Source organism: Ictidomys tridecemlineatus, chromosome X (genome assembly GCF_052094955.1).
Source record: "Ictidomys tridecemlineatus isolate mIctTri1 chromosome X, mIctTri1.hap1, whole genome shotgun sequence".
In the NCBI taxonomy this organism is placed as follows: Eukaryota; Metazoa; Chordata; class Mammalia; order Rodentia; family Sciuridae; genus Ictidomys; species Ictidomys tridecemlineatus.
In genome coordinates, this window is record NC_135493.1 from 29,796,917 (window position 1) to 29,811,578 (window position 14,662).

The following is a 14,662-nucleotide window of genomic DNA, read 5'->3' on the forward strand; positions in this document are numbered from 1 at the left end:
ATTCATAGATTGTGTGTGTGATGAAAAGAAAATTATAGTTGAAAGTAAGGTTGAAAAGGTAATCAAAATATGGCCATGCTGTACAAAACTGTATATTTGGGGAACCAAGAGATATTTTGAGCAGAGGAATTACATAAGCCCATTCATATATTGGGAAGGTAATGCCGGCTGCAGGGGGTAGGGAAGAAGAGAGGTGGAAGCTAAAATTAGGAATCAAGTAGGAATTTGTTGGAATAGTTCAATAGCAATACAACTGAATGACAATCTTGCAATGTAAATTTGATAAAAAGGGAAAAACCAGAGAATTCAAGGATCTAGAGACTGGTTATAAGGAAAAGTGCTGAATAACTGAAGTTTGGAGTGTGAATATCTGAGTGGTAATGCCATTATCCAAGTTAGGGAACATGGGACATTGTGGTAAACAAATCATTCAGTTTATGCATGTTAAATTTGAGAATAATGGGCTGGGGATGTGGCTCAAGCTGTAGCACGCTCGCCAGGCATGAGTGTGGCCCGGGTTCAATCCTTAGCACCACATACAAACAAAGATGTTGTGTCTGCCAAAAACTAAAAAAAAAAATAAACAAATATTAAAAATTCTCTCTCTCTCTCTCTCTCTCTCTCTCAAAAAAAAAAGAGAGAATCATGTGTGAGTCAATGAACTGTTTATAATAGGACCCTGGGATTCAGGAGAGAGAGCAAAGATAAAGGCATAGATCTGTAAAGGGATAGTGGTTGAATCAATGAGAGTAGATCATAAAGGTAGAGAAAATAGAATGAGGATTCAAAAGTGCCAAGAACTGGATTTGGGGCAACAAAGTTTGGATAACGTACTTCTATACATTGCAGGTAGAGAAAAGAGAAGCTGGCAAATCAGATAGAGAGGGAACAGAGAGATAGGAGACAATCTCAAAGAGTACAGGAAGCCAAGAGAAGAGAGAAATTCGAAAAAGAGGAAGGATGCAACAATGTTAAGAGTATGAAGAAATAGCCAGGCCTGGTGGTGCACACCTGTAATCCCAGTGACTTGGGAGGCTGAGGCAGGAGGATCACAAGTTCAGAAGCAGCCCCAGCAACTCAACAAAGCCCTAAACAACTTAGCAAGATGCTATCTCAAAATAAAAAATAAAAAGGACTAGGTCAGAGGTAAAGCATTCCTAGGTTCCATCTCCAGTACCTACCTCCAAAAGAAATAATAAAGTATACTGAGACTTCTATTTAGTGTTTTTTAAGTCCCTGAAGAATTGAAAGAGTGTTTTGTAAGGCAGAAGTCATATCCAATAGATTTCAGAGAAAATGAGGAGAAATAAGTTGACAATAAGTTTCTAATACAAGAAGTTTGACGTCAAAAAGAAAAGAAAGCAAGGGTAATAAATGACTACTTAAGTTTCATGTACAAGACTTTTTTTGCAAAATAAAAAAAATTCTTTTATAGTATGTATAATCTTGTATCTGAATTGTAAATTTGGGTGTAAAATGAGAATCACCTGAGCTCAGCTGTAGGGTTGATCCGAGAAGGAAAGTGAAAAGCAATATGATTACTCTAGGAATTAGACCTTGTGCAATTGTGGGAGCTGGAAAAGACATCAATGGAAGGCTAGTGCCTTTGCATTTGATGGTACCCTGAAGTCCCTGAAGTCCCTGTAGATATACTTAGGACCCATGGTTGGAAAGAAGAGATGTATGTGACATGGGGGAAAGTAAAGATGATCTAGAACCTGGGAGGATTCACAAGGGACAAGCTAAAATCTATGAAAACTTATGGGAACCTGCATCTGTCTCTTACTACCACCAGCCTGGCAAAGGAGCTGGCAGTGTCCTTTGACATGGAGTCGCTCTTATGTCCAACCCAGCACATAGAAAATTTGAGGAAAGACATCTTGGAGTTGAAGTTACTGTAGGCCCCACTGCTGCCCCATATCACCAAAGTGTGCCACTGTATACAAGCAGTAATAGTGCCTAGTTTTACACCCAATATTAGAAATGTCCATTTCTAGTCAGGTGTAGTAGCACATTGCCTGTAATCCCATAAGTTCAGAGGCTGAGGCAGGAGGACCACAAGTTCAAGGCCAGCCTGGGCAACTTAGACTCTGTCTCAAAAAATAAAAAAGGGCTGAGAATTTAGCTCAGTGGTAAAGCACCCTTGGATTCCATTTCCAGCATCCTCCCCAAAGGTGTCTGTTTCTCCATTTCTTTGCTTCTACCTCCCAAATCTTGCACAAATTCTTCTGGTCAATCTTAACTCAGAATTATATAAGGAAGGCAATCTTGAGACACCTAGTTTAGCTAAGTTGGCAAAGCCACCATAACAGATGTGAGACATGATAAAACGTAACTGGTCACTATTGACTGAAAGGATGACCTACCATGGCAAAAGACACATGCAGGCCATTCTGTGCATCAGTTATAGACAAAGACTTCCCATTGTTTGGTGCTCAAAATCAACCAAAGCTGTGTCCAGGAAGGACCCATTTAACTAGTTATATCCACCCCCAAAATTCTGCTGAGTGACTATATCCACAATATTTAGTGGAGCAGCAGAAAAACAGGACAGTTACTAGCAGGTTTGGGGAAACTTCTGGTCACTATGATCTTTGGTCACTTAGCTCTGACTTCTTAGATAGGCCATCAAAAGCTGAACCTTCCACTCACCTTTACAAAGAAGATGGTATTCCTTATTGTTTTTACAACCTTGGGAGAAATAAGAGTGACACATAAGTTGGGTTAACTGTATAGGCTTTGGTAGGAACAGTAATTAGTTTCCAAAGCTTCAGATGGGAATATGAACCTGAAATCCATCCCAGTGTGACGCCTGGGTATCTTCCTAGATTAAAAGAAAAGTTTCAGAGGCAAAATCTCTGCCTCTGTGCTAGCCACACCTATTAGGAGTATGAAATAGTGATAGGTCTCAGGGACACAAGAGAAACATGGGAGAACATCTTGAAGGTACTAGGAAGCTTGATGGGGGAATGCAAAGATATTTTGCTGATTTTATGGCATAAGCTGTGCATTGAGGTTTGTTTGGTTTTTTTTTTTTTGGTTTTTTTTTTTTTTTTGAATCAGGAATTGAACCCAGGGGCACTTAACCACTGAATCACACCCCAAGCCCCTTTTTATATTTTATTTAGGGACAGGGTCTCCCTAGGTTGCTTGGAGACTCACTAAGTTGTTGAAACTGGTTTTGAATGCACAATCCTCCTGCCTCAGCCTCCCTAGCCACTGGGATTAGAGGTGTGTCCCATAGCACCTGACTCACTGAGCATTTTCTAAAGTGGAAAGAATCAGAAAAGGCTTCATCACCAAAAGTTGATTTTTACTTAAAAAACTTCAATGAAATACTACATTCTTCTTGTTTTGACTGTCACTAAATTATAACCAGAACATGGTAAGTAATTAAACAGCTTATACCTAGTTTAAATTTACTATGTTTCCTCTAGATAAATTGTTAGAAAAAAGGAAATACTAATTTAGCTACTAAAATTTTGCACCTAAAAACATCTTCATAAAATTTTGTTTTTCTCTTTTGAAGAGTAATAGAGAATGATATTATTACATACATATTGTTATGTTTTATTCATGTATGCATATGTAACAATGAATTCTACCACTATGTATAACTCTAATGCATTGACAAAAATATGGAAAATATTTAAAAAGAGTAATAGATAATTATGGGTGTTCATTTGAAAAGCCAATGTTCTTCAGGGGTTGTGGCAATAATAATAATACATAATATATATTTAGAATCTGCTATGTGCTAGACACTAAACAATTATTTTACATGTAATACCTTATTAAATCCTCTCAACATCCCTAAGTGATTGGTAGTATGACACTTCCACTTGGAGATAAGGAAATTGGAGCCCAGAAAAGTTGTGACTTATAAAAAGACAAACAGTAAGTTTCAGAACCAGAGTTCAAATTCAGCCTATATCATTGCATTACATTCCTACAGAAATTCACACTGATCAGTAGGTGGATGCTGCTTCAACAAAAGATGTATGAATAAGAATGTTTATTACAGCGAATTTTTTTAACATTTGTAAAATTTATATGTATATCAATAAGAGATTGATTAACCCGATACATCTATTCACTGGAATTGTTATGCATCTGTTAGGAATCATATTATAAAAAATATGGCTATGCAACTCATTTTAGTAAATTCAATTTTCCAGTATTCATGTACATTAAAAGTCTGGAAAATTGTATAGCAAAAAATACTAATAACTATCGTCTTGTGGTAGTGAGACCCTAAGTAATGTAAAACATTAACTTTTTCCAATTTTTCCCACAATAATCATGGGGAAAGGAATAGAATAAGATCTTTAAAATGCACACCCTTGTGCTTTCACTGAGAAACACTGCTTCCCTCTTAAGATGCAGATTAGAAATCAGCCCTGACTGCAAGCAAATGCTCTTTGACCTTTGGCAAGTCATTTATCCTCTCTGGGCCTCCAGTTCTACATATATAACAAGCAGTTGGTTTAACTTCAAAGGTTCCTTTCAGCTCTAATATTCTTTGACCTCATGAATCTCATTTGTAGTGAAGTTTTAAAAGAAAAGAATAAATGGCATATGGGGATTTTAATGTTGATAAATTGCCTCTTCATGTCTTATCTGTGTTCTTTGGCATATGAACTTGTTGTTCCCATTATTCCCTTCCCATCAATCTTTTGAGAAGGGAAAATTAATGTGTTTCACCAGAAACGTATCAAATCACTCCAGGAAAAATAAGTGCCCTTCCCCCAAAAGACAATTTCTACCTGATATATTAACAAACGGACAAATAAAATATGTTACATGATACCCCACAAAAAAAGAACAAAAGCAAACGATTCAGTCTCCATCTACCCTTTTTCATTCTTAAAATTATCTGTTACCTACATACTTGATTAATGATAATAATGAAGATGACTCGCCTTTATTTTACAGGCGTCCATAGGGCCATTTTAAATGTTCTCACAGACAAGTATAATGAACTCAAGGCCAAGCAGAGGAGATGAAGAAGAAAGAGTAGTTTATCTTTTTAAAAAGGCAGTGACTGACTGGTTTGGCTCACCACCTGTCAAAAGAATTAACCCAGACAGGAAGGCGGCACCTGCCGGAACTCCTGTCCCTGTGTGCCCCGAGAGGCGATGTCCTCGGGCGCCCTCTGCTGTTGAGTTGGCGTAATGCCACCTCTGCCCAAGGATCTTCCTGGCTGCCACGAACTCTCCCCCCTGTCGCCACATCTTCCATATTTCCTTTTTTCCCCCCAGCTGCGGATAGACCTTTATTATTTATTTATATGCGGTGCTGAGAATCAAACCCGGTGCCTCACACGTGCTAGGCAAGTGCTCTCCCACTGAGCCACAACCCAGGTCCTTCATATTTGTTTTTCACAAATGGCCATTTCTTAACATTTTGGGGGTGGCATGGGTCTGCGAGCTGATGAGGCCTAGGGATGATGTGAGGTGAAGGGAAGCTTGGGGAAGCTGTCATGGGGTGTTTGTGGAGACTGACAGGTAATGTAGAGACAGGTGTTTGTGTAAAGAGAAGTCTCTGGTGTGATGATGGGTCATGTGCAGTTGGGGAAGGAGGCTGTGCAGCCTGCAAGGTGGGAATATGCAGCTTCTAGGTTGCCATGTCACTAAGACATATTTTTTCCTATGTGAGCATGGTCCTGGCACAACCCATGACACCTACACCTGCAGCCCTATGCCCTGCTCAGGCAAATGACAGAAATCCCGAGTGCAGTTTCCAGTCACCTTTTAAATTGCCTCCTTAAGATAAACCAAAAGAAAAATCTGCCCTCAGAGAAGAAGTGTTACATTTTCTGTTATTTTTCCTAGTGAGAAGAGTCAGAGAGCAATCTGTATTATGAAAACAAAAAATATTTTTCAACTAATATAAATATTGAATATGTATCTTACTCACTCTCACTCTCCCACCCCCAGATAAACATCTCCCTGAGAATCAAAGATCTGGAATCTGCTCACCTGCACAATCCACACTTTATACCCCCTTTCTTTTTCCCATCCTCCTAGCTAGCAGTCTCCTAAATGTATATTCACCTAGGAACTGTAGTTCTGGGTTCTTATCCACTTATGTCTGTTTGCTGTATGGCAGCAAGTAAGTCACTAAACTACTCTGAGCTAATAACATCAACATCATAGAGTCTATTCATTTACTTACTTATTCAACACATGTCAACTGGGAACCTACTCTAGGTGAACCTAGGCTAAGTGCTGGGAATACATATGTGAACAAGACAGATGCTTTCCTTACTTTCACCCATTAGGGGTGTCAGATAATAATACAATAAATACAAAAATGGTGGTATGTATGTCAATGTAAGGAACATGGTACAAATAGAATATAATGATTTTTTTTTTGGTACTGAGAATTTAACCCAGAGACACACTGAGCCACAATCTCCAACCTTTTTTTAATTTTATTTTGACACAGTGTCTCACTAAATTGCTGAAGCTGTCCTCAAATATTTGATCCTCCTGCCTCAGCCTCCTGAATCACTGGGATTACAGAAGTGGGCCACCACACCCAGCTAAATGCAATGGATTCTAATTTTGGCTGTAGACCATGGGAGTTCACTCCAAGGAAAGGATATGAAAGATGAACCTCAAGGATAAATAAGAATAAGCCAGGTGATAGATGCTGGTCAAAGATCCTGAGTTGGGAAACATTACAGTTTGGATCTAGAATATCCCCCAAAGGCTCACGTGTTGAAGGCTTTATCCCCATTGCAACAACATTCAGATGTGGAAACTGATTAAATCATGGATCATGAGGGAATGTTCTGAGGTAAAATGACTGGATTGTAAGAGCTGTAACTTAATCACTCTATCCTAGTTTAAATGAATTGGCTGGGTGGTAACTGTAGGTAGGTGGGGCATGGCTGCAGGAGATGGGACATTGGGACATGTCCTGGAAGGGTGTATCTTTCCTGTGATTCCCTTTCCCCATCTGCTTCCTTTTCTTGCCATGAGCAGAACAGTTCTCTGCCCTAGCACAGTATGCTGCCTCACCTTGGGCCCAGAGCAATAGAATTAGCCGTCTTGAACTGAGACCTCTGAAACTGAGCTCCAAATAAACTTTTCCTCTTATAAGTTGTTCTGTCAGGTATTTTGGTCACAGCAGCACAAATGCTGATTAAAACAGTAGCTGAATGGACTACTGGGACATAGTGGAAACTGTAGGATGTGGGGCCCAGTTGAAGAAGTAGGTCACTATGGGAATGGCATGCCCTTGGAGACTCTATCTTGTCCCTGGCCTCTTCCTGTCTCTGTTTGCTGGCTGTCATGAGGTAAGCAACCTCCTCCACCACATACTCCCACTGTCATACTATTTTGCCTCACTTCAGGCCCAAAGCGATGAAGCCAGCCAACTATGGAATGAAACCTCTGAAATCGTGAGCTAAAATAAATCTTTCTTACTGTGAGAAGATTTTCTCAGATATTTTGTCATATGACAGAAAAATGTCTAATACAGGAAGGTTTCATATATTCTTTTTTTAATATATATTTTTAGCTGTAGTTGGACACAATACCTTTATTTTATTTATTTTTATGTGGTGCTGAGGATTGAACCCAGTGCTCTACCACTGAGACACAACCTGGGCCCTCAGAAGGTTTCATATATTCTAAGAGAGGCCAGTGGCCAAATTATGAGGAGTGAAGAGAAAAGATGGTCCAAAGGAGTTTGGAGAGTTAAGCAAGAGACAGATTAAACAAAAACTTAAAGGATGTGCTAAAACTTTCGAATCAAATCCTAAGGTATAGTGGAAATTCATTTTGTTTACTTTTATCACTGATATAAGTATTGAAAAGAGACCTTGGCCAATATATTAGATGGGAGAAAGGAAAGAATGAGACCTGAAGACTAGTAAAGAGCTACTACAGGTGTTCAGAGAAGAGCTAATAATAACTTAGTTATGGGAGTGTTTTAGTTAGCTTTTTCCTCACTGTGACCAAAAGACCTGACAAGAACAATTTTATTTTTTTCTTTTTTTTTAGAGAGAGAGAGAGAGAGAGAGAGAGAGAGAGAATTTTTAATATTTATTTTTTAGTTCTCGGCGGACACAACATCTTTGTTGGTATGTGGTGCTGAGGATCGAACCCGGGCCGCACGCATGCCAGGCGAGCGCGCTACCGCTTGAGCCACATCCCCAGCCCGACAAGAACAATTTTAAAGGAGGAAAAGTTTATTTGGGGGCTCATGTCAGAGGTCTTAGTCCATAGAAGACCGGCTCCATTGCCTTGGACCCGAGATGAGGTGGAACATCAAGGTGTGATAGAGGAAAGCAGCTCAGGACATAGAAATCAGGAAACAAAGAGCTTTGCTCACCAGGGACAAAATATAAACCCCAAAGGCATGCCCCCAGTTACCCACCTCCTCCAGTCACCTTCCTACAGCTACCATCCACTTAATCCATTCAAAGTGGATTGATGCAGTGATTAGGTTAAGGCTCTCATAATCCAAACTTTTCACCTCTAAACTTTTTTTTATTATCTCACACATGAGTTTTGGGGACACTACATATCTAAACCACAACAGGGTAGTAACAGTGAAAGTGGTAAGAAGTAACCAGATTCATAGCATATTTTGAAGGAAGGGAAGACAGGATATACTGACATAATATGTGGGGATTGAGGAAGAATAAGGCATCACGAATGGTATCTTAGTCTGTTCATGCTGCTACAACAAAATATCACAGACTGGTTGGCTTAAAGTCTGAGATCAAGGTGATAACATAGTCAGGTTATGCTGTGGTCTCTTCCTGGTTTGCAAATGGTTGCCTTCTCCCTGTGTGCTTACCACATGGCCTTTCTTTAGTGTATATGAGTGAAGGGAGAAAGAGAGAAGGAGAGGGAGGGAGGAAAGTGAGAGAAAGAGTGGGAGAGAGAAAGAGAGTACAAGCCTTTATTTTCTTATAAGGCCATCAATCCTATCCTTATGACCTTGTTGCCCCAATGCAATAGTATTGGAAAGTGTGACCTTTGGCAGGAAATTGACTTATGTAAATGGGATTAGATGCTCTTATAAAGGGAGTTTGTGGGCTGGGGCTGGGGCTCAGTGGTAGAGCGCTCACCTTCCATGTGTGAGGCACTGGGTTCGATCCTCAGCACCACATAAAAATAAAATAAAGATCTTGGGCTGGGGTTGTGGTTCAGCTCGCCTTGCACGTGTGAGACCCTGGGTTCAATCCTCAGCACCACATAAAAATAAATAAGTGAAATAAAGGTACTGTGTCCAACTACAACTAAAAAAAAATCTTCTGTCCACCTATAACTAAAAAATTAAATATTAAAAAAATTAAAAATAAAGGGAGTTTGTTTCTTTTGCTCTTCCACTCTCTGCCATATGAGGACACAAAATTTCTCTGCTTTGGAGGACATACTAATTAAATACCATCTTGAAACAGAGAACTGCTTTCCCCAGACAACCAAACCTGTCACCATCTTCATCTTGGAGTTTCCACCCTCCAGAACTGTGAGGAATGAACTTCTCTTACACATAAATTACCCAGTCAATGGTATTTTGTTATAGCAGCACATTCAGACTAAGAAACCAACTGCTGTGGCCATCCACTGTCAGGAGATGCTGTTACTTTACAGTTTTGAAGACATTTTTACTATCCTAAGTCAGAAAGTTTTGCCTTACTAAGTTTCCTTTATTCTCAAAAGAGATTTTGGAGTACTACAAACTCCCTTTCTGAGATCTGTGTTAGCAAGACATGGACCTTCAAGCGCTCACATAGGATAGAATATTTCAAGTAAACTCTAATATACTCCCTTTGGATTGAGGAAGGGAATTGGAAACTGGGTTTCTGTCTCCTCCAGACAAGAGAAACCCTAGAAAGAACCTTACACAGGACTGTTCAACCAAGAATGCAAAGTCCCCACTGTACTATTTTCTGATCTCAAAGAAAGAATTTGGGGGACTCAATGGAGAGGGTTTGTACATTTTATTACGTATTCATTCCTTGGCAATGGCAAACTGGGATACACTAAGGACACACTAAGGATACACTGGAGGGACACGCTAAGCCTGCAGGCAGGAGGAATATATAGGATAGGCAGACCAGCTGCTCAAGTGGATTTCTTCAGATGTTTTATAAATAAGGTACTTTACAACCAAGATCACTCTGCTTTGATCCTCACCTAAAGGTTGGAGACAAGAGAAGTGGCCAGTTTTCCCTCTCCTTCATTATCACATTCTTTAGAGTCTTTCTCTTTTTTTCTTTTTCTTTTTTTATTAGTTTGCCGCAGTCTGGCTGGGCACAAATCACCACAAAGCACTTGTATGTTCAAACAGGAAACTTTATTGCCTGAACTCCAACAGCACTCCACTCACTCTCCGGGAACTCTCCTGAACGTGCCACACCACACCGGAACTTCACCAACCAACGAGAATTTTCCAGGAATCCCCAGGAGAGCTCCAAAGTAGAGGGCACCCAGGCAGCAGGGGCCGCCCTATTGACACAGTTTAACTTGATTATCATCATCTTAATGGCTCGCCTCTCAACCATTACTTCTGGCAAAATGCCAGGGGCCATTCCAACTCAGCTGTGGCTCTCAACATTAGTTGTTCAAAACATTACAAAGCTCTTGACATATCATATTTCATACATTTGATTAGAGTCTTTCTTATCACTGCCTGCAACTACAAGCTTTCCTGAGCAGTGACTAGTGTTTACTCCAACACTTCACCCCTTCAGTGCCTTAGAAGCCCCTGATGTCCCTCACAATCTTATACCACCGTATGTCTTCCACAAAACCCTTTGGACAGGGCTCCAGGGGCACATTGCGTCCATTTCTTAAAATGGCAATACATAAAACAAGAATCTATCAGCAAGCATGCTAAGGTAATTAAGATAGCATTAATTTGTTTAGACACTTGGGTTAAAGCACGAGAGATATTATGTTTTTCATCCAATTCTGTTTTGTTTAATATTTTATTTTTTAGTTATAGTTGGGTACAATACCTTTATTTTATTTATTTGTTTTTATGTGGCGCTGAGGATTGAACCCAGGGCCTCACACATGCTAGGCAAGTGCTCTACTGCTGAGCCACAAACCCAGCCCTCCAATTCTGTTTTATCTAAGTCCATTTGGTCTCATTTGCAGGTTGGACTACCTGGGAAGTCCTTGTGCTACAATCCCAGGGAATTCTGAGGAGAGCCAATAGTCAGTTGTCTGGTTGGCATGTCCGGTCCAGGAATAGGTTCCTTGTTGCTGATCTATGGAGAATATGACAAATGTTTAATACGGATCAATAATGGAAAATGGGCTGAGGCAGTATACAGGTTATTGTATGATCTTGTATTGGTAAAGTAGCCTGCACAGTAGGCTTTCCTGGGGCAAATGTATATGTTTGAACTTTGTGATATAAAAAGAATAAAAACCCCTCTGAAACATATTACCATCTTAAACTAACACAAAGTGTTCCTCAGGTGATGACACCTGAAGGTAGCATCACCTGTTCTTGCAAGGGCCAAGTTCCCAACACAGTAAATTTAACTTGTATATTTAGACATTCTCTCTCCCTGCAAGGAGTCAGTAAGGCAACCACCAGGGGCTTACTTGCACATTCCATGATTCCTTGTCTCTGATGTGATGTTTTGAGATGCTGGCAACAGTAAATTGTTACTTGTTGCCCAGGACAACTTGAGAAAATGTTCAGTGGACATTTCCTTTATCTATAACCTTTATGCTGGTGGCCATGGGTAAAATAACATAGAAACAGCTACAGGCTGCTGACATCTGGGTTTGTCCTTTAGGGTCCTCAGTGCCTCAGGCAGATGAGCAGGCCATCCCTGCATCATTACCCTCAGTCCTTAAGGCTTGTCCCAGCAGGCCAGGCATGATTTCAATTAATCCAGCTCCTGTTGGATTGTGTGGCAGGGGGAAATCTATATCCTGGTCTTGAGCCCACTGTTGTATGTCATGACCTGTGAAATAGGTTTCTTGGTCACTCTCAGTTACCTATGATGTGCCATACATGGCACTCAGCCAGACTCATCCCTTAATAGTTGCCTTTTTAAAAAATTTTTTTAGTTATAGTTGGACACAATATCTTTATTTTATTTATTTATTTTTATGTGGTGCTGAGGATCAAGCCCAACACCTTGCACATGCTAGGTGAGCGCTCTACTGCTGAGCCACAACCCCAGCCCCTTAATAATTGCCTTTTCATTGGCTCTTTGGCTTGGGAATGCTTACATCAATCCTGTAGCGGTGTCCACACAGTCGAAGCATATTTATTTGGCCCCTCTGATACTAGGCCTACAGTCTATCTGCTCTCACTGAACAAGGATATCACCTTGTTTTATATGCCCTCTCAGTGGCATCCTGTTGTCGTGGGTAGTACTGAGAGCAAGCAAGGCAGTTGTGGCATGCAGCAACAGCCTCAGACATCTATATGGGCAGTCCCCAACATGTAACTACTGCCTACACAGTCTTTTGTCATGCATGCTTTGCTTTATGAAGTAGCCCAGTGGCAATTTCCTCTCCTGGAGCTTTCTCCAGCCATCTTTACCAGTTGTATGACCTTGACTGATGCTTCTCTGGTGATGAGTTCCATGGCAAGGGATGCAGCATAAGCGGCATGCAATTGTCTTTCCAAGAAGCTATAACATTCTTCTGCCTCCTTCTATAACTGTGGCTAAAATCTGATGGGGGGGTCTTATGTCTCTTAATCCACTGCCATAATACCTAATCATAGCTATCTAGAGTGACATGGACAGTAAGTTCAGCAGGTTTTGGTGTGTCTAGTGTTCCTTGTGCCTGTTCTACTGTCCATTTGGCCTCATTAAATGCCTCAATATGCCAGTCCAGTCCCATACTGTACCCCTACCACACAAATTATATATGGTCATAATAATTTAGCCAGATGAGAAATGAAATCCCTCCAAAAACCCAATAGCCCCACAAATTCTTGTATTTCCAACTGGTATAAATTTTATCTTACCTGACCAGATAATACCCAAGAATTTCACTGATAAACCAGGGCCCTGCACTTTGTTAGGGTTCATGGCCCATTCTCAACCTTGCAAATGAGTCACAGAAAAAGAAGAAGGAAGAGGAGGAGGAGGAGGAGGCAGAGGAAGAGGAGGCGGTGGGAGGAGGAAGGAGGAGGAGAAGGAGGAGAAGAAGAAGAAAGAAGGATGTCATCAATATGCAAAAACTGGGGCCGTGGTTATGGCTCAGTGGTAGAGTGCTTGCCTAGCATGCATGAGGCACTGGGTTCGATCCCCAGGACCACATAAAAAAATAAATAAATAAAATAAAGGTATTGTGTCCATCTACAACTAAAAAAATAAAATAAAATAAATGCAAAAACTTTTTACCAATAGAAGTCAGGACCAGGGCTGGAGATGTGTCAGTGTGTCTGCCTGGAATGCATGAATCCCTGGGTTCAATCCTTAGCAGTGCAAATAAATAAAGATATACAACAGTGCTTCCTGCTTTTTGAAAAAAAAAATGTCTTTAAAAAAAAGAAGTCAGGACCAGGTTTCTAAATTTTGTGCTACCATACCATGGACACTAGATGGGGCTATGGAGACATCATTGACGTAGCCTGGTAATGGTCCTTTGTAGGCCTTCTCACATGAATGTATTAGTTGGCTGGCCTGAATTAGACTTGCATAAGCTTTCATTTCACAAACTTTTATATAGCACTTAGGTAAAACTTGAGCATGAAGAGATAGAGCCTACAGAATGGGAGAAAATCCTTGCCACCTGCATCTCGGATAGAGCATAAATCTCCAGGATATAAAAAGAACTCAAAAACCAAATAAACAACAACAATAAAAAAAAACCAATCAAAAAATGGGCAAAGGAACTGAACAGACACTTCACAGAAGAAAAATACAAATGGTAGACAAATATATGAAAAAAAATGTTCAACATCACTGGCAATTAGAGAAATGCAAATTAAAACCACACTGAGATTTCATCTCACTCCAGTCAGAATGGCAATTATCAAGAATACAAGTAACAATAAGTGTTGGGGAGCAATGGACAAAATATATTAGAGAATCAATTAACATCAGGAGACCCATGGGACTGTTTCCTAGGGAAACTGGGAGGTTTAGAAACCTAGGGAATGGGACCCTCCTTGTAAGTGGGAGCACAGCAGGGAGAAAGATGGGAGGGGCAACCCACTACTCTTCCTAAGGAAATAAGATTATCTTTCCATGTAGTCTGATAAAGTATAAACTGGTAAAACTGAGGGTCAGTAGGACAGGGTCTGAGACTGGGGGAGGTTGTTGCAAGGCAGACAAAGAGAAAGGGGCAACTCACCCATGCACTGGTAAATTGATGGGTAGGGCTTTGCCTTGGAGTTTTCAGATCACACTGAGCTTCTCTCAATCTGTGATCCAAGGAACTATCCTAGTGAGGCTTGTCCTCTACCATTGGGTAAGATAGCATGAAGGGATGTGGTAAGGGCTCTCCCAAAACAAATAGAAGATAACATGGTGCACTCAGTAACTATATGCACTACATGAGTCTGTCAGGTAGCGTGGTACAGTCAGTGTCTATGTGTTAGTGTGCAACTTTGTTATAACTCTATTGCAACTCTATGGTATAGAACACCCAATCAGAATGTGTGTTAGCATATAGGGGAGACAAAGGGGCTAACATGTAAAGGGGATACT

General features: G+C 40.4%; 1 non-coding gene across 1 annotated transcript; it reads left to right on the top strand.

Annotated features, from left to right (window-relative positions):
* The first annotated feature begins 13,196 nt into the window (after nucleotides 1-13,196).
* Trnaa-agc (transfer RNA alanine (anticodon AGC)) lies at nucleotides 13,197-13,267 on the top strand. Its single transcript has one exon. It is a non-coding gene; the product is annotated as a tRNA-Ala (tRNA).
* The last annotated feature ends 1,395 nt before the right edge of the window (nucleotides 13,268-14,662 follow it).